General features: G+C 40.0%; 1 long non-coding RNA gene across 1 annotated transcript; it reads right to left on the bottom strand.

Annotated features, from left to right (window-relative positions):
* Window positions 1–9: 9 nt before the first annotated feature.
* LOC144313910 (uncharacterized) lies at window positions 10–24,158 on the bottom strand. The gene is made up of 3 exons (XR_013379559.1): window positions 23,890–24,158; window positions 581–733; window positions 10–482 (listed from the first exon to the last, which is right to left on the bottom strand). It is a non-coding gene; the product is annotated as an uncharacterized LOC144313910 (long non-coding RNA).
* Between the last annotated feature and the right edge of the window lie 3,767 nt (window positions 24,159–27,925).

The raw sequence follows: 27,925 nt of genomic DNA, 5'->3' as shown, positions 1-27,925 counted from the left end.
ACACACACGCAGTTTAATTTTATTTTATTTTTATTTCTTCCTCCACCACGTTTATGAGCTCTGCCCGAGTTTCCTGGATTTTCATGTTCCCTGTAAACACAAGCATCCAGAGCAGCTTAAGGAAGCTAACCCATGACTCTGCAAAGGCCTCGATTTTCTAGAGAAAGGGCAAGTTCTTCATCACATTTTGTTCTCGTCTGTGTTTTGTTTCAGTCCAAATCAAAATCACCCAGGAGTGGCAGGGGCAAAGTCACCGTGCTAAGTCAACGCTCCCTAGGCATTGCACCCACTGGCTGTTTGCAGGTCACAGTGTGAGTCATGGGAACACATCTCTAGGGCTTCCCCACCTCTGACTCGAGGCCGGTTGGGTTTCAGGCACTGTTCCCTGGGTGGTGTTGGCTGAGCCAGTCACAGAGCTCTCAGACACACGCTGGGTCCCTTCACTTCCCACTCAGAGATTCCGGTGGCGCAGCCAAGTAAATCTAGGTGGCACAGAGAAAGCACTGATTATAGAAGCTGCTGGAAGTCCAGCGTAAATAGGGCTCCAGGCTTTCCCAGATGTCCCCATCCATCCGCCTACCTGTCACTTGGGGACACCATCACCAACCCAGGTCAGGTTTCATGGGGCATTTGCAGTGTCCTTGTTGATGTTTGAATGCCCCTGCTAAGGAATCGGGTTGAGGAACAGACCTATTTTTATTCATAATGACTTCTCCAGGTGTCCTGGTATTTTCTACAAACAGAGATCAGTGTTAATGGATTTTAATCTGCGAACGAGCCAGATTTAAAACGTCTGTTTAAAAAGTAACGGGACGCTTATGAAGTCTTTGCCCCAGTGTAACCTGATAGAGACTAATGGTCCTTCAAACCACTCAAAGAAGGATGGCATCACCAGTAACGCAGAGGGAACGTTTCATTCAACACAGTGACGTACGTATTGGCAGGATTTTTGTAAGCCGGTAGGAGAAATGTTCTCACTAAGCACTTCAATTAACAGACACTTTTCTTAGCTTGAGTTCTCCCTTCGGTGTGTTTTGGCAGTAACTTCAGAATGGGGATTAGGAGGCGGCTCCTGGCTCCCTCAATGCTTTATCAGGGTATCTTGCCTATGACCCCTAAGTGCTTTGTTCCTTGGCTTTCCTAGTACAGAAAATGAGAACAAAAGAGTCTTAACTGAAAGGGTTGTTGCGGGGATGAAATGAGGTGATGTGAACAGTATGTCAAAAATTGCCCAAATATGTCAAATCCTGTTATGATTCAGCCTGGAAAGTCTTTGGGTGAGATTTCATGACTACCACATAAATGAGCAGGCATTAAAGACTCACTGGTTTCACTGAATCAGTATATTTTAAACAGACAATTATATAATGAATGCCGTTGTGGGTTTGGTTACAAAATCAAGGTTGCTCGAAATGCAGGAAGTGAGCTTGTACTGCTCCTGTGAAAATAGTCCCTGTGTCTAGTCCATTCCTAGCCTTAAGTGCTCCTGTTAAATAGATATGTAAAAATATAAAATATATATATTTATAGCATGTGTGTGTGTCATGAGGTCTGTTCTCTGTCTCGTGGCTATGCCTTTTTTTCTCATACATTTTTAAAAATGAGATTAAAATATACCATGAAATTCACATTTTTAAAGTGTACGCTTCTGTGGTTCTCAGTATACCGATTCACAAAGTTGTACATTCATCACTACTGTGTAGATCCCAAATGTTTTCACATCAGAGAACAGAAATCCCATAACCCACTAGCAGCAATGCCCCTTTCTCCCCCCTGCCCCCAGCCCCTTGGAAACATCCATCTCTCCAGATTTGCCTTTTTTTTTTAAGATTTTTATTTATTTATTCATGAGAGACACACACACACAGAGAGAGAGAGAGAGAGAGAGAGAGGATTTGCCTTTTCTAGACATTCAACAATATTTGTCAATTTCCTAATTCTTCTTCTGTTGCTGGTTTCTAATAACATTCCACTGTGACCTGAGTTGATAGCTCATGATTCCAGTACTTTTAACTTTAAAAAAGGTCTCATTTTACAACGTATCCTGTGATCTATTCTGGAGAATGTTCCATCTGCTCTTTAGAAAAATGTGTGTTCTAGGGGCGCCTGGGTGGCTCAGGTCATGATCTCAGGGTCCTGGGATTGAGTCCCACATTGGGCTCCCTGCTCAGCGGGGAGTCTGCTTCTCCTTCTCCCTCTGCCTGTTGCTCCCCCTGCTTGTGCTCTTTCTCTCTTTCTATGTCTCGAATAAATAAGTAGAACCTTTAAATTAAAAAAAGAAAAATGTGTATTCTGCTGGTGTTGAACAGAGTCCTATGAATACTCATTGATCCCACCCAAATCCAGTATGAGCTCACCGTAACTTAGGTAGTTCTATCTGAAAAGACTCCGTTTTCCAATAAGCTCACATTCTGAAGTTCTCGATGGGCATGGATTTGGGGTAGAGGGGCATCATCCAATGGTGCACAAGCACTTTTGTGAATGCCGCCTATGCCTTCTAAGCACAATACCTGGGCTTCCTCGGGAATGGGGTCTAGCGACTGCTTTTATTCCTTTGTATTGGTCAGACCTACCTATTCCTTTGCACATATAGTGGCTTTTGTTGAAAAATGGGGAATTTTAAATAATGCAATGTCAACACTGGAAATCAGATCCACATACACATGAAGTGTTTGTGGTTCCTTGTTAATGAATTTTTAGAACCAGTTCTGTAGAGTCTGTATCTTTTGTCTGTTTTTTAGTTGGCTTAGTGATCAGCAAATGATTCAAGAGAAATTTCCTTAAATGCCTGGACGCAGTACATCTCTAAGTCTCCACTGAGCCCATCAGCTCTATGCTGGTGTTCAAGACTCCGCCTCAGCATCACTTTGTCCTTGAGAAGAATCTTGGGGTCAATCAAACGTGGGAGCTTACATGTCTTAGGTCTTCCCTGGGCATAGCTCTGGGCATGAGCAGGGCTCCATGCATGCACGTAGCCTTCCAGGTTCCCAGGAACAGGCCAGAGCCTTAGACACCCCTTCAAGATACCTTCTCCAGCTATCTTTTTTCACCTTGTTGGTTTGCCTACTGCTGGGCATGCTCCATCAGTAGGCAAACCAACCACCTAGAGCCACTGGCAAATGAAAATGTTGCCTGATTGATTTCAGTAAATGCCCTGCAAAACACTGTTGTTCTGAGTAATCTCCGAGTCAGGTCAGATGAAGACAAGACTGATGAGTGGGGTCTTCTGGGAACCACAGACAGTTAAAATAATGACAGTTCTCTGGGAATTGGGCTTGTGCCATCGGAGGCTGCCAGGCTCCGGTTTTCCCCAAGATTGTGTGTTGTTTCCAAGGCTACCGCACAGCTGAGAGAGCAGAAGGGGAAATGGGAAAAGTTATATTAAAACTCCACAAGACTCACTGTTCCTACCAAGATTAAGCAGTTCGTTGTTTGTTTGTCATTTTAATAAACACTCCCTGGATTGTTGTCTTTGGTTAATTTCCTGAGCACTGAAAAAGTCTATTTTTTTTTAATTTTTATTTATGATAGTCACAGAGAGAGAGAGAGAGAGAGAGAGAGGCGCAGAGACACAGGCAGAGGGAGAAGCAGGCTCCATGCACCGGGAGCCTGATGTGGGACTTGATCCCGGGTCTCCAGGATCGCGCCCTGGGCCAAAGGCAAGCGCCAAACCGCTGCGCCACCCAGGGATCCCTGAAAAAGTCTATTCTGATCATTGTTGCCAATGTTCTCATGGCTTTCATAGAGGAGAAGATTTCCTGAAGTCCTTAGTCCATCATCCACGCCAATGCCCTGTGGCCACATCTCTTCCAGCTGATAAACAATTTCCTTATTTTGAATTTATCAGAATCATAGGAAACAAAGTGCCTGAAAATGTGAAGTTCTCAATTTGATTAAGTGGCACTTGCATTCTTTTGGAAGCACACTCCATTCATCGCGTTGGAAAACCTACATTTTTGGCAGTCACTGTCATGATTCTTTTGATCACAAGCAGAGCAAGCTAGTTTGGGTTTAATTGTAAAGGCACAATTTATCCCCTGGATAAGATTTACTGGGCAGGGGCACCTGTGCAGCTCAGTGGTTGAGCATCTGCCTTTGGCTCAGGCCATGATCCCGAAGTTCTGGGATCAAATACTGCATCAGGCTCCTCACTTGGAGCTTGCTTCTCCCTCTACCTATGTCTCTGCCTCTCTCTATGTCTCTCATGAATAAATAAATAAAATCTTAAAAAAAAAATATTTACTGGCACATAAGAGTGGCCTATTCTCTTCTACTTTCAGATACCACTTGCATCAAAATGACTTAGATTAGTCATTTCTCCCAGTAGATTTCTCTCTCTTTGAATTCCTAGCTAGTACATTTCACTATGAGATTTCAAACTTGTATTTTGTTAGTTTTTTTTTTTAATATGATTGGTCTTAATAGACCACACTGTTCAAACAACCCTGTGGTTAAGATCCATTTAAAGTAGAATCAAAAGTATTATAAAATTCCACGATTGCTTTGGAAACTATAATGTCTTTAAAATTTACAAACTGTGAATATAGAGAAAAGGGTAAAAAATAAAATAAAAACCTAAAACCACTCTCATTTCTGGAGCTTCCACCACCGTATCCTAATATCGTGCCTAGCATTTTCACACATATTGTATAATTTGCAACTTCCAACAATCTTTTGAAGAAGCTAATAGAAAGAACTTGTATTTTACAAATTACAAAATGGAGATCTTAAATAAGAGGCCCACACGTACACAACTAGTGATTGATAGAACCTGGACTCAAAGGCAATCTTTGCTTCTTTTCTTTTTATTGTGCTTTGGTTTTAAAAGTAATGCTAATGATAAATATACCTCCTGATTATCTGAACTTCCATGAAGATTGAAATAGCTTGAGGGACTTCTTATAATACTCTTTCTGTATAAGAATATATAGATACTACTCTTTTTTTTTTGCCTTTTTAGATAACAGCCAGAGACAAAATCTTTATTCTTAATGCCACAGACTGTAACTCAATACAGAATGTAAATTATTAGGAAAACATAAATAGCAAATGAGCACACAAGTTGTCTGGAGTTTTTGGGAAAATAATAGATAGGAATTTTTTATCAAAATACAGCTTGTTTACAATAAAAGTCTAAACTACTTAATATTTTAATGTATTGCTTTTAGCCATTTTAATTATATATTTGGATTTTCAAAAATATCACTAAACCAGTAGTAAAAATAATGTTCCAAACCACTGAGATTTTCTTGGCATGATTCAGCATTTAAGCATATGGCACTTGTCACTCTTTCGTGAGTCATTGCTTCCAAAGAACTTTCTTTTTAATGTTATAATAGTTCCTGGTAAGGATTTTGATTTTGCAAACAATTTTATATCAATTGATGTCTCCAGAAGTTTTTCATTATTACATAAAAATCATATTTTGGTTCTCTTTACACAAAATCAAAACATGCAACAAAAACTATTATCACTTTCTCATGAACTACATAGTAATAACACACATTTGGTTGCCATTCTGGCTCATTCTTTCTGTCATCTCAGAGAGTCACTTATGAGTAGGGTAGTGATTCTAACATTGCATATGTCCCATCATTTTTAACAAGATTTGTAAACTCTATGTGATTAAGACTTGTCTCTCTAATGGACCTAGAAACGTTTTTGGTCTGGTAGAGTCAGAAAATAAGTCATCCTATCACGTTCCAAGTGCCTTCATCAAGCTGTGGCCATCTTTCCTGCTCGTTGATCAAGGAGTCTCTTATGTGAGACTTAATAACTATTTCCACGCTTTTCTATTTATTTCAGTCCAGTAAAGATTGTGAAAATCTCCTAGGTGGATGATAGTTTCCCAGCTATGAAAAGAAGTGTGCATAGTGTTTGATGTTTTAACACGCACATGAGGAAAGAACACGGTCCGCTGTCTTAAACATATACAAGATTGGGAACTTCAAATAGGTTGTCCAGTGTCGAGACTCTTAAAGGAATGCCGTTCATAATAAGAGCTCTAGAAATAGAAACATTCCCCAAACAGGACCAGAAATACTACAAGGGAACTAGACATTTGCATGGGACTCTGATTTGGGGGGAAACATACTTTTTGTGAGAAATTTAATCCTACTCTGATCTTTACGCATATAGAGTCCAAAGTAATATCATCAAAGGGTTGTGGAACTCCCAAGCTGGTAAATTAAGAGAAAATATATTTTGGCTAGATGAAATAATTGGTGGCTCAAGCCAAAGAAAATGCAAAATCACTTTTTATGTGTTCTACTTCGGCATGGCCAAGGAAGCTCCTGCCAGACCAATTTTCCCACAAATAACAGCTATAAACTTGGATAAATTTTTTAAAAACTGCCTAGAGGTAGCAGAGTGAACAAAAGCAGGAAGATTATAGTAGAGAATCAATTCAGAAGAAAGAATGGCCTAGGGTGATTTTCCTGTTTTTTTTAATGGCTTAAGCCTGAGAGTCAGGCTGGACTCAGCTCTTACAGGATAAAACATTGGTGGAAAATCCATACTTTTTCTGGCCTTCAAAACTACAGGAGAGAGTTTGAAATAATCATTACCACTAGAAAGTAAGGAAGATACCCCAAAAAGAACAGAGCCAGAGAGATGGAGCACCAAATCCTATGTAAGAAATTTGGCCAACTGACTGCATAATTTTGAACCATGCATACATAGGGTAGACTCAGAGCATTTTGAAATGAATTTGGAGCTGCACCAAAGAGACAATGTTTATGAGTCCAAGATAATTCCTTATCTGTTGAAACTAAGAAAATCAGCATTCCATTTAGGAATACAATGGAACTCAGACTCTTTACATGTTTAGAATATTCAGGAAATAGTACAAATTCAGCAGACAGATAAGAAAAGACAACTTAACCCATTCTCCAGAGAAAAGATAATCAATGGAAACCAATTCCCAAATGAACATATCTTGGTTGGAATAAGCAGACAGGATTTTATTTTACCTATTTTAACTAAGTGGCATAAAAGAAAATATACTCTCAATAAGTAAAACTATAAGAAGTTTCATCAGAAAACTAGATATTTAAAAAGTCCCAATTGCAAGAATGAAAAACTCAGTATATGATGTAAATATGCTTCACAGCAGATTGGAGTTGACAATGGAGGGAGTCCGTAAACTTGGAAACAGATCAATAGATATTTTTCCATCTGAAGAACAAAGAAAGACGGTTGAAAACCGAAGTGAATAATATCTGAATTCCCAACATACATGTAACTAGGTCCCAGAAGCAAAGGAGAGAGAAAACGGGACATAAAAAAACTATTGAAAAGAATGACTGAAAAATCCTCAATTTGATGAAAAATCTAATTTATAGAACCAAGAGTTTCAGTGAATCACAAGAGTGGGTGTGCATAAAATGAGTAAGCACATCATAGTCAAAATACTAAAAACCAAAGAAATAGTGGTTTTTTTTAAATATTTAGTTTAAATTCAATTGTGCCAGCATATAGTATAACTCTCGGTGCTCATCCCCTCAAGTGCACTCCTTAGTGCCTGTCACCCAGTCACCCCATCCCCCCACTCTCCTCCCCTTCTGCAACCCTTTGTTTGTTTCCCAGAGTTAGAATTTCTCATGGTTTGTCTTCCTCTCTGATTTTTTCCCACTCAGTTTCCGTCCTTTCCCTTGTGGTCCCCTTCACTATTTCTTATGTTCCACATATGAGTGAAACCATATGATAATTGTCTTTCTCTGATTGACTTATTAGCTAGAGAACAATGATACATTACCCATATGCAAAAAAAAAAAAATGGTGCAAATATTTTTCTGATTTCTTGTCAGAAATTTTGGAGATCAGAAGGCAGTGGCACAACATCATAAACTGCCACACCACCATTCTACATCTAATAAACATATTCTCCAAACACGAAGGTAAAATGAAGACAATCTCAGATAAAAGGAGACAAAGACAGTGTGATGCTAGGACTTGTACCAGGCAAAATTCAAACCATCAGGAAGAAATGAAGCACCACTATGGTTGTTTACACAAAGTAGCCTAGGAAATCTACAAAACAAATACTGAAATCCCAAATTTAATTTTAAAAGATCAGAAATCAATTGTATTATTGCATACAATCAGCAAACAATGGGAACTGTAATAAAATAAAGCATGACACAGATATAAAAATTGTACAAATGTCCCACAACACAGGGTGCATCGAACAACAAAGGCAACTCAACATGAACTTTAAAAAAAAATTACCACACAGGAAACAACTCAGCACAAGGAAGAAACAACAGGGAACCCCAACCCTAAACAGGGTCCCTGATGGAAACGGGGAGCTCACTACCGGACCCTCGAAGAAAGGCTACCTTGTTACAAACTGTCAGAAATTTGGCCACATTGTGCTCTGCCCCTGGGTAGGAAGTAGGACCTGTAATCAATGAACTTGGGCATTTAGCTGAGATTTCCAAGCAAAACTGGAAGATGTGACCCCTGTCCTCCTTACTCTTTGTAGTAAAATGCTACCAAAGAAAAAAGAGAGAGAGAGAGAGAGAGAGAAAGAAATTGAGCAATGGACCATTAAATTAAGTGGAAAGGAACCAGCACTTGATAATTTGGAAAATTCTGTCTTTCCAGATAGCATGCTCTAGAAACAAGGCCAAGGGTGTGACTGGAAAACCACTTGTTAAAGAGACTACAAGTGTGACTCATGATCCGATCGACCTTCTCGGGCAGGTTGTCCAAGGAGGAACTGCATTGGATGCTCACATTTAAAAGTGCTGGTCTGTTTGACATCCCGGGCTGTGGCCCCAGAGGCCAGAGAGGGCAGAGCTACCCTCTTGGAGAGCCCTAAGGACAGAGCATCAAACTACAGAGGATGGTTCTCAGCAACTTGCCTGGAGGGGGTCGAGAACTTTCTCTAGACCAGTGCCCTCCTCCTCCCCAACTTACTCCTTCCATTCATCTTTTTTGGAGTGGAAGTGTCTATCCTATGCCTGTCCAACCATTGTGCTTTGGTTTGGTTTTGTTTTGTTTTGTTTTGTTTTGTTTTGTTTTGTTTTCAACCATTGTACTTTGGAAGCAAATAACTTGTTTTCTGGTTTCACTGTTCTATGGATGGAAAGAAATTTTGGCCCGGAATGGATCATACCAAGAGTCTCACCCATACCTGATTTAGGTAATCTGGTTAATGAGATTTGGAACTCTTTCCAGTCGGTAATATTTAAATGAGGTTTGGATTTACAGTTAATGCTGGAATGGCTTAAGACTTTGGAAGATGTTGGGATGGGGTGAATGTATTTTGCACATGAGAGAACATGAATTTTGGGGTACCAGGGAGTGGACTCTACTGGGTTGAATAGTATTCCCACCTCAAAAACATATTATGTCCATCTGGAACCTACAAATGTGACCTCGTTTGGAAACAAGGTCTTTGCTGGTGTGATGAAGTTAATATGAGTTCACACTGGATTAGAGCAGTCGCTGATCCAAGTGTCCTTATAGGAAGGAGGAAACCTGAACATGGACACACACAAGGAATAAAGCCATGGGAAGCCATAGGCAGAGATTGGCTTATAGGACCATAAACTAAGATTACCAGCAACCACCAGAAGCCAAAGAAGGCAGGGAACCATCCTTCCTTACAACCTTGGGGGTTAGAAGGGCTCTGCCAACACCTTGATTTCAGACCTCTGGCCTCCTGAACTGTGAGAGAATAAATTTCTGTTTTAATCTACCCAGTTTGTGGTACTTTGTTATAGTCACCTCAGGAAATGAACACACTCTGGGACCAATTTATTGAATGGCCTGCATTAATGGGAATACAAACAGAGCATCATTCCATGAAATAGCTCATCCAAGAAGAAATAAAATTATTATTGCCATTGACCATAGGATCATTCTCAATGAGCTTTGAAGAGAATAGATAATTAAACAAAAAAGAATATTCAAAAAGCTTTGTGCTACAAGATCAGAACTCAAATAATATTACTACACACCAACAAAAAAATCAATTGTGATGTAATAATAATCTAATTAAACAAATATTTCACAATAGCTACCCCAAAACTCTAAAGGACCAATAAATAAGTTTTTAAAAATAATACCCCCAAGGTCTTAGCTGAAACAGCTACATCAGAATCAGGAAGCACTAGATAGCTTCAACAGCAATCATTCTTCATAGCTCTGGAGGCTGGCAAGTCCAAGATCAAAATCCCATCTGATACAGTTCCTGGTGAGGGACCTCTTCCTGGTTTGCAGAGAGATATCAACTTGTGTCCTCACGTGGTGAAGAGAGAGAGGGAGCCGCCTGTAGTCCCTTCCTTTCATCCCCTTATGAGGCCACCAGTTCCACCATGGAGGCTCCATGCCCATCTTCATCCAAACCCAATTACCTACCAAAGGCTCCATCCCCAAGGACCATCACATTGTGAATTAAGGCTTTAAAACACACAGTCGGGGATCCCTGGGTGGCTCAGTGGTTTAGCGCCTGCCTTTGACCCAGGGTGTGATCCTGGAGACCTGGGATCAAGTCCCACGTCAGGCTTCTGCATGAGCCTGCTTCTCCCTCTGCCTGTGTCTCTGCCTCTCTCTCTCTCTCTCTCTCTCTCTGTGTGTGTGTCTCTGTGTCTCTAATGAATAAATAAATAAAAATCTTTTTAAAAAATAAAAAATAAAACAGATATATATATATATATATATGAAGGGGAAAATATTTGAATATATTTTACAAATGTATACATATTTTATATATACATATATATTACTTATATATGTATATATGATATATATACACACAAAATGAAGGCAAGAAGAGAAGACAAATACATACATTGTTTTTGAAGTTCTAATCAAAAATTTTTTTTTCTAATCAAAATTCTTAAATGGCTTTCAGAGAATCACACACATGCATCTAAAAATTATTCTAAAAGAGTAAAAAGAACCCAGAATTATTTGAAGAAGAAGACATCTACCCTTCCATATGTCAAGAATGACCCGAAGTCTCCTTAGGACTCAGTGAAACTACCTCCCTAAGAAAAATAAATAAATAAAAACGTCGTAGAGATAGGAAAACATGTATCATCTGCAGCTTCTATAGTTTTACAGTTTATGATAGATTTGATGACCCCTGTTCGTGGAGATGATTCAAACTTCCTTCGAATCCTTGTTTAAGACCCAGTTTAAATGGATGCTGTTGCCTGTAAAGCTCTATAATCATTCCTTTGTGATTGGTGAATGAGGAAAATATCAGGCTGGGGAGAAGTTAATTAGAGTCCAAGGACCTGTTTGAATTAGTGAATCAGAAACCAATCTGGAGTCCTGTCACACCTCTGAGAAGTTCCCTGCACCCCCCCCCCCTTCCCCAAGTGTCTGATGCTCATTTTCCTTCAGAGAAGCCAGGCAGCTGAAGTCAGCTCCTCCCTCAGAGCATGAACCACGGAATGGAGATGGCGCGTTTGTCAGGTGCATAGAGCCAAGGTGGAAAAGCAGATCCAAAGGCCAACAAAACAAAACAAAACAAAACAAAACAAGGCCCTTCAAATCAAAAGCCCTCCTCAATAACAAAAAACAACCACATTTTTTGATTCTCCATTCATCTCAAGGTAATTCTAATACTGATATTGTGTCAACTTGCAAAAATAATATTTAAGAGCTTATATAGAACCCAGTTCATCCTCCAGCATCATTTCACTGTTTAGTAACGTAGAATCAGAAGTTATGGGACGTCTGGGCGGCTCAGTGGTTGGGCATCTGCCTTTGGCTCAGGGCATGAACCCAGAGTCCCAGGATCGAGTCCCACATCAGGCTCCCTACATGGAGCCTGCTTCTCCCTCTGCCTGTATCTATCTCTGCCTCTCTCTGTGTGTCTCTCAGGAATAAATACATAAAATCTTTAAAAACAATAAAAGAAATCACTTTGATGGGAGACGGATGCTCAGTATTTACAGATGAGGAAACATGAAGGTACAAAAGAATGAAGATGCTCATTCACAGTCTCACGTTGACTCCTGGCCAAGCCCACACAGAGGCGGGAAGCTCCTAGAGCTGTGCATTTGCTTGGACAAGGAAACCAAACTGAGTTGTCATCACCATTTGCCATGATTTCCTGCCTGCCTGCCACAGATGAAGACCAGCTTTGTTTTATTTGTCTCCTCTTCCTTAAGCTTGTCTAGATCATGAGAAAGTCACGAATATGATTTTTTTTTATTATTTCTCATATTCTAGAATTAAAAGATAAATAGGAGAGTGAAACTATTGATTGACTATACTTTTGAATTCTGGCATTCCCATCTCCTCCCCTCAGTAAATAAAAGAGAAGAAATCAATAGAAAGTCTGAATCACGTTTAACACCCTATCCCAAAAATGAAATTCCTGGAGCTTTCTTTCTGGTTACGCTACTTGATCTCTCTGTATTTGTAAATTCTAGTAACCAGGAAACTCCAATCCTTTATTTTTCCAAGTCCCTTTTCATTGTCAAATATTATTCATAAATGTAGATACTACCCCAAACCCTATTAAGTATGAAATATTTTAATGGCTAATATCTTAGTTTATCACCTGGAATAAAATGGCTTTATCACAAACAGAATTAACATTTTGTTTATTAGCCATTTCTATGTTGCTTTGCAAAAACCTGAACAGAAAGTGTAAAGAAAGAGGCATAAAAGTGAAATGTAATGGAATTTTATATTTTAACTTATTACAAGGGAATCACATGGCTCGGGGCAGTAAAATGACTGATCTATACGTTTCACTTTAGCGCTGAATATATTTATGTGTTTATATATATGTTTAAATGTATATGTTTACATATAAACATATATAATTAACATATATTATTAAAGATTGGTAATATCTATTATTATCATCAGCAGATATTAAAGTTCTCACATAGGAAAAGAAATATAGGAGGAAACTCGGTAAGAATTAAGAGAGCAGGAAATTATAAATTACCCTGTAAAGGTTTGGTGGGGGGAAGCTATTTTCTTCTTCTTTTTTTTTTTTAATTTTCAAATCTTTAGCTTTTTTAGTATTTTCTACTTACAGAGCCTAACAGCCAACGAACAGTTAAAACCAGGTTGCTAAAAAAAATAAATAAAACAAAAACCAAACCAAAACAAAAAAACAGGTTGCTGCTAGTATGAAATCATAAATTCTTGGGAAAACCCCGACACAAATGATCATCAGAAGCGTATTCCTTGGGGTAAAAGTTAACACCAGGGAAGACAGCGCAGCTGACAGTCATTTAGCTCCATGGAAATTACTTTGCCACATCTTTCCATGTAGAACAAGCAGCTGAGAGACTGAAGATGCCCAACACCTTGGGGAGATGGGGTGAAGGTCAGGAGGTCAGGAGGTCAGGTCAGGAGGTTGGGTCCCCGTGAAGGGGCTCTATGCCCTGGGGTGAGTCAGGGCTCTCAGCCTCGCATCCTCATCTGAAAACAGAAGACCCTCACCTCCCAGCTGCAGGAAGGACTGAGCGTGCACACCCCCAGCACTCACCCACAGGGGTCAGAACCCAGGCTCTCATTAAGTGAGAAGCTCCTCTGGTCCCCCCCACCCCACTCCTACCCCTGCTGTGACTTCACAGGCCCATCCTAATTTTGCCTTGAGGGCATGCTCAAGGCTGGCAGAGGAATCAGGTACAGAGCTTTTCATTGACCTTTAGCAAAAAAAGACCATCCTTTTGAAAAAGAAGAAATAGCTTAAGCAACATTGGTTCTCTTGAATATTTTTACGGTGAGATGAAGGCATCACAAAACATCATGTGAATTTTCAGCTCATTTATGGAACTTTTTCTCCCCTAAAATATCTGAACTAAAAAAAAAAATGTAAGAGGTGTTTTTTTTTTTCCGAGTTTGATTTTTAAAGAGATAGCTGAATAGATGTTGTTAACTATTTCTAAACTGTTTTTGTTTCATATGGTTTTCCTTTAGAAATCTCATTCCCTTGCTCCTTTGGGTTTTGCTGAAAGGCCCGTAGGTCACTTGAATTAATTTCACAAAAATATCGGGATCAGGATGTGTAGAGTCACCACATGTCACGGTTAACAAAGAGATAATTAAGTGTGTCTCCGGCGACTCGGATTTTACCTATAAGTGATACAGGTGGATGATGCAGATGCTGTGGCTTTCCAAGAGGGAATTATCTTCAGGAAAGGAGTTTCCAAGCTGGTGTTGGAACCTGCCATACTTTGCATCTCTGATCAATTCCAATCTCTGATCACAACAGCAAGACAATCGTGACAAGAAGAATGTGTCACAATTAAGCTTACAATTTGAATGTTATATTCGTTCATGTATTCAGAGCTTAGCACATAGTTTTATTGACTATATGCTTTGCTCTTTGCTATAGAAGGGTCCCAACTGATTCCGGCATGCACCCTTCTGTCGGGAAACACAATAAAGATAAGCATGCAAAAATAACAATATGATAAGATAGGAAATAGTGAACATTGAATAAGATGGAAGTTTTGCAGGACAGAGATGTGTGTTATATGATTTCTTTCTGTATTTCACATCCAGAATTAAAAAAAAAAAAAAAAAAAGCCAACCCAATACATTATATTTCAGAGGCAAGGGTATTAAGAATATTTTGAGTACAAAGAGAGTGAGCAAACCAAGGTAAACATATAGCTAATCCAGGCCAAAAATATCTGCCTTACCTGTTTTCTTTTAATGATGGGTTAATTATCGGAAATAAACATCAGCTTAATTGATTCCGTCTCTAAATTTTTTTTAGATCTGACAAGTTGATTCCAAGTGCTTCTAATTTTACCTGGTGAAATAATATTTCCTAAGCCACCTTGGCCAAGTGTGAGGGCAGGAGAATAAAGTCTAAAATGCAATATATATTGCTCTTCTGCGTCTCTGCACCCTGCCCTGCCTTCCCTGCCTGGAAGGGCTGCATGTCACCCAATGCCTATTGGCATCTGCGACCACAGAAACTACCCCCAACAAAATCTGACACCTGACTGCCAGGTGAGCTGGAACTTGTCCCAGGGCTGGACCGTGTCCCCCACAGCCAGCATGGGGTAGGTCGCAGGGAGACGGATGCTGTAGATTAGAAGATTAGACTCATTCTGTGGCAGGTAGAAATTAGGGGATGTTTTCATTATCTTAGTTACCTGAGCCATGATTGTAATAAAGATTTCAGAAAGCTCTTAAATTATCTGTTTTCAAGGAGGAAGGATGTCGGAACAATCAGGGAGTCATGAAATAGTTTTGGACTGACGCACAAAAAGAAAATTTCAGAGTCTTAAAGCCTTTGCACCTGTGGCAAGTGAGATGGGGCCTGGGTAGGAGCCCTGCATGGGAACAGTTCACTGGAACTACAGTCCGACAGCCACACATTTGTCTGCCTGTACCCCGTGCGAATAGAAGCAAAAGCATTTTTAAAGCCAATAGCAAACAAACTCACATCAGGAATTCCAACGGAAACTGCTTTTCTCTGATAAACACACAAAAATACCAGAGCCATCATATAAGACACAGAAGCCTTTCAAGTCCCCAAAAGTTAATGGACAGACTCATTCAACCAAGGCTCGCTTTGATATTTGTAGGAATAAATCTAAAGCATCTACTCTAATGTGCCATTAAACTTTTATTGGATCACAGTCAGGATGCATGAGGATTAAAACTCATCTTAGCTGAATAATGTATGCTAAAATGTATAGCGTCTGTGTTCAGGTTGTAATCATCACTTGGCTAATGCACTGCAATGGCCTGATGGGCATTAGCCCATTTTGAACGTAAGCGCTAATACCTTGACAACAGAAGGGGGATGATTTCATCACTCAGAAAGCACAGGACAAGCATGTCCATGTGGGTCATCCTAGCTCTTGTGTGAGTGAGCATTAGCATAGTTCATCATGAATATATTCACTGAGCTGTTGCTCGAACGAGTCAGAATCAACTTTTCTGAGTGATTTTTTTTTTTCTCTAATGATCTTCATTGTTGTAGTCTTAGCTCCCAGATCACGGGGGAGCATCCTTCCCTCCAATAACCTATGTCCTTGTACTTAGTCTTTCCTTTCTTAAAATTTTAATCGGCTCTGTAATTCACACTCAGGTATGAGGGGCTACTTACATCAACATGTCCTGGCCTCCTGGTGCGTAACTGAGAGAGAGGAATGAATGTTCAGGCTCAGCTGCGGGGAGCGGCAAAGGTGAAGCGTGGTGGGGCTTTGTACTGTTTCCATCCCGTCCCCAGCCCTTGCCTGCTTATTCTACTTAGAAGGAGGGTCCAGCTGTATCCTTACCTATAGGGGGGGTTTCTTATTCAGCTCCCTCTCTGAAAATAAGAAGCCATGAATATTCTTTTTGAAAGCTTTAATCTCTTCCTTATCCCATGTGGATTTACCTTAGTAGGGAAACCACTTATGTGTTTTTATATTTTTGTTTATTATGATTGTACTTCAGAGCATTCTCAGTAATCTTTTTGGCTTGTGGAAATCGAGGAGAGACTCTATAATGCTTTGAAGAAAGGGGAAAACAGCATTGTGGATAAGATATGAGGTGGGTGTTGATAGACGGTGTCTTTAAGAATAACTGTTAGGACTGCAATACCTCCCATTTATCTCAGGTTTTCAATGAGAAAATAATTATTTGGTTCACAAAGAGAGATTTCCACTAAGGGCCTGAGAAGTAAACTGTGTTTAGGGTGGGGATCTCCTCCTCTGAAGTTACTTTATGTGGCAGTCTTCCAGAAACCCCCAATTTTCCATCACTACAAATTCACACCTTGGGACCCCGGGTAGCACTATGGGGGATGCATAGTAATGGTCATACCTACAGGTGTGCAACTCAACCTTCTTGACCAGTACTACGTGCATGAATTATTGGATTGTTTCCACAGATGGCTGGAAGGAAGAGTGTGTCAATAAAGAGCTGGAGAGAGGGATGCCTGGGTGGCTCTGTGATTGAGCATCTGCCTTTGGCTCAGGGCATGAAGTCCTGCATCGGGCTTCCTGCGGGGAGCCTGCTTCTCCCTCTGCCTACGTCTCTGCCTTTCTCTGTGTGTGTCTCTCATGAATAAATAAATAAAATCTTAAAAAAATAGATAATGAACAGGGAGGGAAAAAGACAAAAATGTGAAGTTACATGGAGGCAACATGACAAAATGACTTGGTGGAGGGGCAGAAGGCAGACTTAATGACCAGTTTGTCTCTGGGACTATTCAGCCTGCATCATTCCAGTAAAGAGGAAAATGAGGACAGAGTACCACCCACATCCAGACAATGGTTTGCTTTATAATAGGGACTGCCCGCGTCCATCTCAAAGCACCAGCACTTTAACATACTGCATGACTCATGTCAGAGACACAGTGAGTATCTGTTGGGTGAATGAACAAAAACACAAATACAATAATCTAATTTTAATTTTAGGATTTCCTGGCATTCCATAAAGACATTTTATGTTCTTTTAATGTAAGCGATAGCACATCTAGACGTGCTAGATTTTTTTACAGTTCCAAAAAAAAAAAAAATGTAGGAAAACAAAAGAGCAGGAATTGGGAACCAAAGCCAGCTGTCCCTATTTATAGTGCACTGGGAAATATTTCACAGAACTCCCTATCTAGGGATTTTTCATAGGAAGGATAACCTCTGATGACCAAGAGCCCTGGAGGGAGGGACCCAAAATGACAAAACATGTAGACTTAGAAATTCAGAGGAAAACCAAAGCAGGAGAAGAGAATACCAAGGGAAGTATTAAAAAAATTTTCATAAGAAGAGTAGATCCATCCAGTTTAAAAGTCATCCCCATGGATTTAAGAATAATAGCCCTGCCTTAAAGTTATCACTCAATGTCCTTTCGGATGCCTAGCTGAATTCACTGTAGCCTCACCAAGAACAAAGTACACAGAATGAACCAGTTGAAGTCCTCAAAGGGTTGGATTTGCTGCACTTATCACAGATTTCAATTAACTGTCTCCCCCATGAGAAAAGCAAACGGCAAGAGCATTGTTTGCCTAGTTTCCTGATCCTGAGCATTAAAAAATGCTTCAGGAAAATACACAACACACAATGGATGATTTGTGATTCCTACCTGCCTGTAGTTCACTCATTCAACAGATATTTTCAAGAGAACATTATGTGCCAGGCAGTGTACATGAAAAGAGCAGTGGAAACATCTAATGTCTGACCACAAAGGTTTCATGAGTGTAGAAAGCAGAGAGGACAGAGGAGGAATAAACATATAGATGTTAGACATAAAATATGCAGTCAGGTTTCAATAATTGCCATTAAAGGGGGAAGGCAGCCATCTGCTGTTTTTGAGAGGAAGACAGAATGAGCGTTCTCTATGGAGGTCATGTCTCAGCCAAGCCTGAAGGAAGTGAGGAGTGAGCACTTGAGGATGCCTGGAGAACAGGAGTCCAGGCAGAGGGAGCTACCGTGCAAAGGCCCTGAGGCTGGCCTATTTTTGAAGGGTGGAAAGACAGGTCTACTAGAGTTCGGGGTGGAGGAGTGGGGTGCAGAGGAAGTAGGGAGAGGACAGTGCTGAGAGGGGTGTGATGAAAAATGGGTCCTACAGACCCCAGGAACCTGGAGAGGCCACCTGGGAACCTTCCACAGCAGCCCCTCTCAGGGACTCTGACAAATGTGGCTGGACCGTTCTATATTTACTGAACATTGGAAAATCCCTTTCTCTACTTCTGATGTCAAATGCCTGAGTTTTTCACACCAAGCAGTTTTCCAATTCTCTGCATCCACCAAGGGACTATCCTACAATTTCATTCAAATTGAACCGCCCAAAGTTAGCCTTGAGAACACCGGGGAAGGCCAATCCCACAACAGTGCCTTCTCTTCAGATCACCATTCTCAAGTAGAAGGTCCCCATGGTCCCCACAGTTCTGTCTGAGTGGGCAACTCATCCCCCCTCTTCAGGTTCAACAATTTGCTCTAAATGCTCACAAAACTCAAAGAAACAATTTACTGACATTTATGGTTTATTACCAAGGATACAGTGAAGGATAAAAACAAACAGGCCAATGAGGAGGTACATAGGTGAGCTCCAGGAGGCTCCTGAGTGCAGGGGCTTCTGTCTCTGTGGGGTTGGTGTACATCATCCTCTCACATTAGGAAGCATTTAGCAACCTGAACTCTCCCAACCCCACAGTGTAGGGATTTTTATGGAGGCTTCGTCATGTAGAGATGATCAGTTATTGACTCAATCTCTAGCCCCTTCTCCCCTCTCCAGAGGATGGGGGTGGGCTGGAATTTCTAAGCTTCTCATCATGGCTTGGGCTTTCTGGTAACCAGCCCCTAGCCAAGAGGCCACCAAGCATTGCCTCGTGAGAGAAAAAGATGCTTCTGTCACCCAGGAAATATATACACATAGTAGATCAATACATATGTATTATATATACACAGATATATATTATATATTATTATATTTTATGTATTTATATTATATATAATTAATACCATATATATGCATATATATATATATTTCTTATTGTGTTACACTTGCCCCTGCAAAGCTTTAAAAGCTAGGATTCTGCAGCCCATCTCTCTTTGCTCAGCCTTCTTAGGTAAATAGTCAGGTTGTATGGGGTCACATGGAAAGCATGGTCATCCATACTCAAACTGACCAACTTCACAGACCTAAAAACCAGCCATTATTATTTCCTGAAATGAACCATTCCAGAATAATGCCTTACAGAGGGCTCTAGAAATACAAATACCAGTGGTGAATGGTGTTGATAGAGATGGGGGTGACAGGAGGCACTTGAGAGGGGTTCACACTTCAATCAGTCCCACATCTGTCCCATCAAGCCTAGGTCATATCTGACTTCTTACACTAATTAATTTGGATATTACACCTCTGAAATAATATCACTAAATATCTACATCATTTTCTTGGTATATATAATTCCACTAGCTGGCAAGTGACTATCCTATAAGTATTCCATGTGTGTGCTCGGCAGCAGGAGTGGCTGGGGAAGAGCTTTATAAATGCTGACACAGCACTGGGGCTGTACCTGTATCTTCTTATCTAGCCCATAAATTTCATGAGAACAGGATTTCCTCCACCCCTCTTGGCATCTCCTGTATGGATGAGCACAGTGCCTTTTGCAGAGTAGAGATGAGGTGGCTGTGGATTCATGGATGGAGGTGGAAGACATAAATATACATGAACAAGATGATGGGTAGCCTACTTTGCTGATACCCTACAGCAGGGATTTAACCTCTGATTCCCATTCAGTGCTGGCTTTCCAACACCATGAGTTTTCTTTTCTTTAGTTTCCAGTTTCCCTGACTCTCAATGGAGTGAATCCTATCATAATGGTAGGGAGGGCCAAAGACCTGGGGTGAGCTTTCCCTTCATCCTTATGTTCCAACCACATGGGCATACAATGGAATTTCATGGAAATTTCCCTCAGTCTAGAAGGCTCCTGGTATTGAGAACTCACACAAATGATAAATGGCATCAAGTTATTTTTGGTCTTCTTCTTGTTTGAAGAGCGGTGGGAGTTTTTACTCTGAAAGTTACACTGGATTTGGGTAGGATAAGAATATACCATATGCATGTGCCTTTACATACAAATTTGAAGTTGTTCAGAGGATAATTTTAAAGCCCATTTGAAGCTTTTGCAGAAAGGGAAAGCCTTGGGAGCAATACTTCTCTATATGTTGGGTTTTTACTTATAAAGAGGATAGAAAAAAGAATCAGTCCTATCGATTTTATATAAATGTGCAGGGCCAAACATTGTGATATAGTTAGCTTCTTTTTTTTAAGATTTTATTTATTTATTCATGAAAGACAGAGAGAGAGAGAGAGGCAGAGACACAGGCAGAGGGAGAAGCAGGCTCCATGCAGAGAGCCTGATGTGGGACTTGATCCTGGGACTCCAGGATCACGCCCTGGGCCGAAGGCAGGCGCTAAACCGCTGAGCCACCCAGGGATCCCCATATAGTTAGCTTCTATAGCAAACAGTTTCTATAGCAGGTAACTTGTCTAGTTACTCAGAAACAGTATAATATTTTCTGCTGAAAGAAAATTGTTTCAGGAAAAAAAAAATCTCTGGACCTACCGCAAGTAGCACACAAGACATATGTCACTCAGAGTGATGTGCTTTCAAACAGCATGATGGTTGTCGTTAAACATATGTAGACAATTTTGAAATTAGATTTCTTCCTCAAAATGTCCAAACTGCATATTAAACAGGAAACGGGTGGAGCTGTGAAAACCCTCACACACTCTTAATGAGGACAAAAGTCACTATCGTTCTGACTGGCATTTCTCTCTGTTGCAAGTAGTCCTTTCCTACCTGGCCACTGAAGGCGGAACACTGGTGCCCTGCCCACTGGGCAGCCACCCTGTGGAATCCCAGGAGCCACTGAATCACAAAGGCATCACTAGTTTGCTGTCTGTTATGGCATTTTCCAAAGAAAATGATCTATGTCATATTTCTACCCCTTGTCATGAGCACATATAAACCTATACATGTATGCATATGGAAATTAATTTCTTTATGTGCACAGGTGTTGATACCCACACACATTTATATTACCGGGTACAAAAACTCTACAGATTTTCAAAGTTGTGATGACAGATTCATGATGCTGTTGCGTTGTTAGAATTTCCCTTGGACATGTGGAAGTTTCTGTGTTTTTCTGTGCACACAGATAAGATGCTAACACTTAAGCCTTGGAATGTTATTTATCTCTTCACTTGGGGTCTGGTATTGAAAGGATCGAGCATTGCTCTGGGAAAATGTTCAGTTATCTGAACTACTTTGGGCTTGTTTCTTCAGACTTTAGTATAATGTACCTGTCTTCCTATGCACTCCAAGTGAAGCCAGTGGTGCACGCTTTGTTCAGGCAGAAAGACCAAAGGCCAACTGCATGTTGTCTTACAAGCCTCTGATGGTTCATAAAACCGAAGGACTAGAGCTGAAGGGGATAGCAGTAGGAGAAATTGGAAGTTATGCACATGGACTGTCAAGACTTAATGGTGGGCCCATGTAGATAACACAAACCTGTCTTTGCATAAACGTCAGGACAGGAGAGGTTTGGAGGGTGATCAGGAACTAGTTTGAGCTCTTTCTTCCATTATGAGAGATCTTTCTACAGTTGTGTGCAAGCTGCTAGAATGTAATTTAAACAAGGAAGATAATCTATCTGCTAAGAATGGCAATTACGGTTCTTAAAAAAGTTTTTGAAGTGTTTTATTTTAATTTCTGTATAGTTAGTATATGGTGTACATTAGTTGCAGGTGGACAATGTAGTGATTCAACACTTCTATACATATCCTGGAGCTCATCACAAGTGCACTCCTTCACCCCCATCACCTATTTCCCCTGGGCCCCACCCACCTCCCCATCTGGTGACCAGTGGTGTGTTCTCTGTTGTTAAGAGTCTGTTTCTTGGTTTGCTTCTAACTCTCTCTGTTTTTCCCTTGCTCATTTGTTTTATTCCCTAAATTCCCCATGTGAATGAAATTACATGGCATTTGTCTTTCTCTGACTTACTTTGCTCAGCATTACACTCTCTAGCCTCATCCATGTCACTGCAAATGGCAAGATTTTATTCTTTTGATGTTTGAGTAATATTGCATTGTGTGTGTGTGCCACCTTTACTATATCTGTTCATCAGTCAATGGACACTCAGTCTGCTTCCATAGCTTGACTTTTATAGATAATGCTGCTATAAACATAGGGGTGCTTGTTTCCCTTCGAAATAGTGTTTTTGTATTCTTTGGGTAAATACCCAGTATTGAGATTGCTGGATTGTAGAATTTTTGACTTTTTGAGGAACCTCTGTACTGTTTTCTACAATGAACCACTTTGCATTCCCCAGTTCTTTATATATTTTGGATGCTAAACCTTTATCAGATATGTCATTTGTAAATAAATATCTTCTCCCATTCAGTAGGCTTTTAGATTGTTGATTATTTCCTTCACTGTGCAGAAGTGTTTTATTTTGCTATAGTCCCAATGGTTTATTTTTGCTTTTATTTCCCTTGCTTCAGAAGGCATCTAGAAAAATGTTGCTATGGCCAATATCAGAGAAATTACTACCTGTGCTCTTTTCTGGGATTTTTATGGTTTCAGGTCTTGCATTTAGGTTTTTAATCTAGTTTGAGTTTCTTTTTGTGCATGGTATAAGAAAGTGGTCCAGGTTCACTCTTTTGCATGAAGCTGTCCAGTTATCCCAACACCATTTGTTGAAGAGATTGTTTTTGGGGGGGTTCCTGAGTGGTTCAGTCAGTTAAGCATCTGCCTTTGGCTCAGGTCATGATCACAGGGTCCTGGGATTGAGCCCTGTGTCAGATTCCCTGCTCAGGGGGAGTCAGCCTCTTCCTCTTGTGCTGTCTATCACTCTCTCTCTCTCTCTCTCAAATAAATAAATAAATAAAATCTTAAAAAGGGAGAGCATATTCTTGTCCCTCTTGCAAGAGCAATTAGTATTAGGTTCTGGTACAAATCTTAATAACTGACAAAATTGATAATATGACAGCATTAAAGAAATGAATCACCATATAGATTAACCTATCTATATACACATACAAAATACATATACTTGCGTATACACATATATATGTATGATACATAGATTAACCTAAGTAAGCTTGGTGAAGGTCAATATAAGGGATGGAGAGAAGCATCACTTAGAGAAATTTCCTTTTAAAATGTCCCACTGATCATTATTTTCAAAAGTATTGGCAGGGCTTTAGAATAAGCCATAGAAAAAAAATGCACTTTTCTTGCTGAGGCCACTACTTACAAAGTGACCAGAGAGTCAAAGAATTCCCCAGGCAAATGAGATAAACAGAACGAGTATTTTACAAAATTATTTTGCCTCTAAAATGTCATCAAATGTTTCATTTTGCCCAGCATCCCTTCCCCTTTTGTTTCTTTTGAAAATTATCCCCCCGCCCCACCCCTGATCAAGTGCATCCAAGTTTACTCACACAGAATGGGCATGATCCAGATCGATGATAAGTTTTTCCCTTCCACAGTCCAGGAGTGAGAGCAAGATTTTAGAAATCCAATATACCTGAGTTTAATATGGACACTGCACAGGAGAGAATTAGTCTCCCTCTGGGAGAATGAGTACTGAGGTTCATGTAGTGTGGAGCTGCTGGGGACATCTTTACCATGATTTGGAGAGGAATCTAAAGGAAAAGAGGTGAACACAGAGGCAGCTGAGTCAGAGGCCATGCTGCTGTCACTGGCTGATCCACTCAGCCCAAGGCATCCAGATTAGAGCCAATACATTGACCTCATTGTTCCGATGTTTGAGTGATGGCTCTGTAACTTGAACTTTAAAAACAATGGGAAAAAGCTTAGTGTGTTCTTTTTTGTTCCTGTTGCTATAAGAAAGCTTGTAATTTTATAATGTTTTTAAGTTCAAGGAAAAATACAGGTCTGTTGAGTTCAGTATTTACACTGTAGAAATTTATTTGAAGCTAACACATTTTATGGCAGGTATGGTGCCAAAAATCAAGACAAAGAGGTCATAAAACAAATAAATGAAGGAATAGTTGATGAATCAATACTTATGTGATATATTTACTAAAATGGTGAATATTCATTATCTCAGAATATTGTACAATTTCCAAGAAAATATACTTTTTTTCATTTTAAAAGAAACCCAAATAGATTAAACAATGTACGATCCTTTGTTATTCTCCTAACCAATGATAAAAAGTTTTTTAAGAGCTTCTGTTTAGGGGAAAATTGGGATTTTCATGGCCCAGTTACATTTCAGAGTTAAAGTAGAAAATATGAACTATAGGGGAAAATATTTATGATATTTAAAACTCAGAGTGAACATATCACCACACACCTACTAATCTCCCTGATTTTCCCCATTGCTAGGGGTGGGTGGGAATTTGGGCAGAAAGCAGGTGCTCTGGTGGAGCTCAGGTTTGAAAAGCAAATTGAAAAAAAAAAAAAAAAAACGAGGCAAACGGTCACTTCACTATTGTAGGGAATTAAAATCTATTCTATCTTTTCCATTGTCTCAGAAGCAGCCTGGATTCATGCTTTACATAAACTTTCTCCTTTCCCAATGATTCGCCCCCTCTGAGGCCATGTCTCAAAGGTGTGCTAGATGTGATTGACAGTGATTGGATCAGATGGAGAAGGAACATCAAGGGGCAGTTCCTCTCTGAAACATGCCATGGTTTGTTCTTCTCATTCCAGCTTAGTCAACCACATGAGTTCATCTTGTCATGGAAAAGAATTAATTTTCCTTTCTTATCTTGGACTAAATCTATTTTCTGGAGGACTTAACCCACATCAGGTTGGTTAGACCTGAAATAAATTATTCCATCTGATAAAATTAATGGACACCAGATGAGAAGAAAAAGAACTGTACTGTGGTTGGTGGGAAATTAGCCTGGTTCTTGGTGTGAAAAGTAATGAGGTACGTGATTCACACACACACACACACACACACACACACACACACGTGTCATTGACTCCTTACATTTGATCTTAGCCAAAAGGCCAAGATGTGATTCACTGGTTCCTTGATTCCTTTAAATATGAATATCATAATAACTGTAGGACAATTTTAATATTTACCTGACATTTCTGCTAACCAATAAATTCCCATAATAAAGTAAGGATTTATAAATTAAATATGAAACAAGTTTTCTGATTTGACATTTTCATATACATATGAGCTATGCAAAGATCATAACTTTTATATACCCATACTCTTAGAGGAGACAGAAGGATGGAAATAAAAATATTTTGAAACTACTAAGGATAAAGGGAGTTAAACTAGGTAGACAAGTTTACTTGAGAGAAAAATATCACTCAGGCTGTGAGACAGGAAGGCCAAACCTCTCAGCAGGCAGGCCTTTCTAAGAAACACAGGGCATCTCTAGGGATTCCCACTGTGGAAAGGACAGATAATCTGGTTGCACACTTTTTACCCCAGAGCAGGACTGTCAGCTTTGCAAATACAAATGAGAGCATTATGAATTGCCATCCACAATTCTGAACCAGATGGTCTATGCTGACTATCTTCCAATGTTGTCAGGCATAGTTATTGAAGCATTGTTGAGAAACGCGTTCAGTTAAACAAAATACTACAGTAATAAGAAAGAATTTGCTTTGATTTTAAATTTCAGAAACAAGGATCTGTAAAATATCATTTTTTTCAATGTGAACTAGCACACCAGGCTTCGGTATTTAAGTAGGCTTTGCTTCCATACATCACTAGTCACCTTCCCCAACAAATTAATTTCATTGTGGAAGAAAGAGAATCTGTTTAAAATTTGGAAATGCTGAAGATTGCTGAAGCTACATGAAAAATTTCACTTATTTTAAGTTAAATAAACCAGTAAAGTGAAACAAAGCTGCAATGTGAACCATAACTTATCTCTCTTGTTAGGTGGACACATGTTTAAATGTTCAGGTGTCATACAGAACAAATACTTACAAAGCTAATTAATTTATTTAACCAAAAATTATTGGCTGCCTCTACATGCCAAGCAGTATTCTAATACTTAGGATATATCAGAGAACAAGAGAAAAGTTTAACCATATAAAGCTTATATTATAGCAGGAAAGATAGAAAATAAACAATGAAGTGTGAAAGGTGCTATTTAAAAAAGCTGAAGGAGAAGGTAGAGAGATTCTTCTCCTGGATTGCTGAGGAGTGGTGGTTGTATGTGGGAGGCAGTGATTGGGAATATCGTAGAGATTGGGAATATCGTAATACAAAGAGTTTGGTCAGGGTGGCCTCTGAAGTGGCTCAGAACATGCCACTCCAAAATATGTCACTTTGGTGTAAGAGTTATTTTGAGCTGAAGGCAATTGAGAAGCAGCAGATACAGGAGAAATATCCTGCCCTCCCCTTTGTTCTTAAAAGCAGAGCATAAATTTCCCTGTGTAAGGTGGACATAAATTCTGCTTTTGTAGGTTCCCCATCTCCTACATCTGGAGGAGAACAACCTTAATCATGGAGGATGGAGGCTGGCACCAAGGCAAATCTACATAAACAGACTTTACTAAGTAACCCTTATCTACCCTTACTTTTCCAAATTTTACCCTCTGACAATTAACCAGCCCTAGAGCCCAAAGCCCCCTCTCCTTTGTGTCACTTCCTCACAGTTTATCACTCTCTGTTAAAATGACATACAAGCCCCCAGTCTAACTGCCTGTTTGTGCTTTCACTTCTTTTCGGTAAAGCCCTCATACACATAAAAATATTAACATCAAAAAAATCTGCATACGTTTTCTTCTGCTAATGTAGCTTCTGTTCATTTAATTCACAGGACCTCAGAGACTGAATCTAAGAGGGTAGAGGAAAAGTATTCTCCTCCCCTACACTTCATCAAGGATAGAATTTTTGAGCACAGACCTGAAGATGGTGAGAGGGTGAGGGAACTAGCCACAGAGAAATGAGGGGAAGAGCATTCTAGATTGGACAAAGCAGGTTGTGCAAATGCAAATGCTCAAAGGAGGAAACATTAGGTCAGATATGACAGGAGTGGGAGACAGGGCAGAGAGCACTTCATGTGACAACTGTAAAAGTGTTGGCTTTCAGCAGGTGAGTAGGGAGCCACTGCGAGGGTTTTAGCATAAGAGAGACAATTATGGGGGATCCATGGGTGGATCAGTGGTTTGGCACCTGCCTTTGGCCCAGGGCATGATCCTGGAGTCCCAGGATTGAGTCCCACATCAGGCTCCCTGCATGGAGCCTGCTTCTCCCTCTGCCTGTGTCTCTGCCTCTCTCTCTCTCTCTCTCTCTCTCTCATGAATAAATAAATAAAATCTTAAAAAAGAAAGAGAGAGAGACAATTATGTGGCTTATATTCCAAAAGGATCCTGGTTGCTGTATAAAAGCAGACCATGGAAAGGCAAGAGCAGAAGCAGTGAGACCAAGTGTAAATAATTTTACTATATCATGAAAGTTATCATCTCTTACTTAATGCCTAGAACCAATGAGGTTTTATTAACATTTAGAAAGATCTGAGGGTGGAGGCA

The sequence above is a fragment of the Canis aureus genome, chromosome 5 (genome assembly GCF_053574225.1).
Source record: "Canis aureus isolate CA01 chromosome 5, VMU_Caureus_v.1.0, whole genome shotgun sequence".
Lineage (NCBI taxonomy): Eukaryota > Metazoa > Chordata > Mammalia > Carnivora > Canidae > Canis > Canis aureus.
Note: the sequence above shows the minus strand (reverse complement) of the source record. Positions and strands in the feature narration are given on the sequence as shown.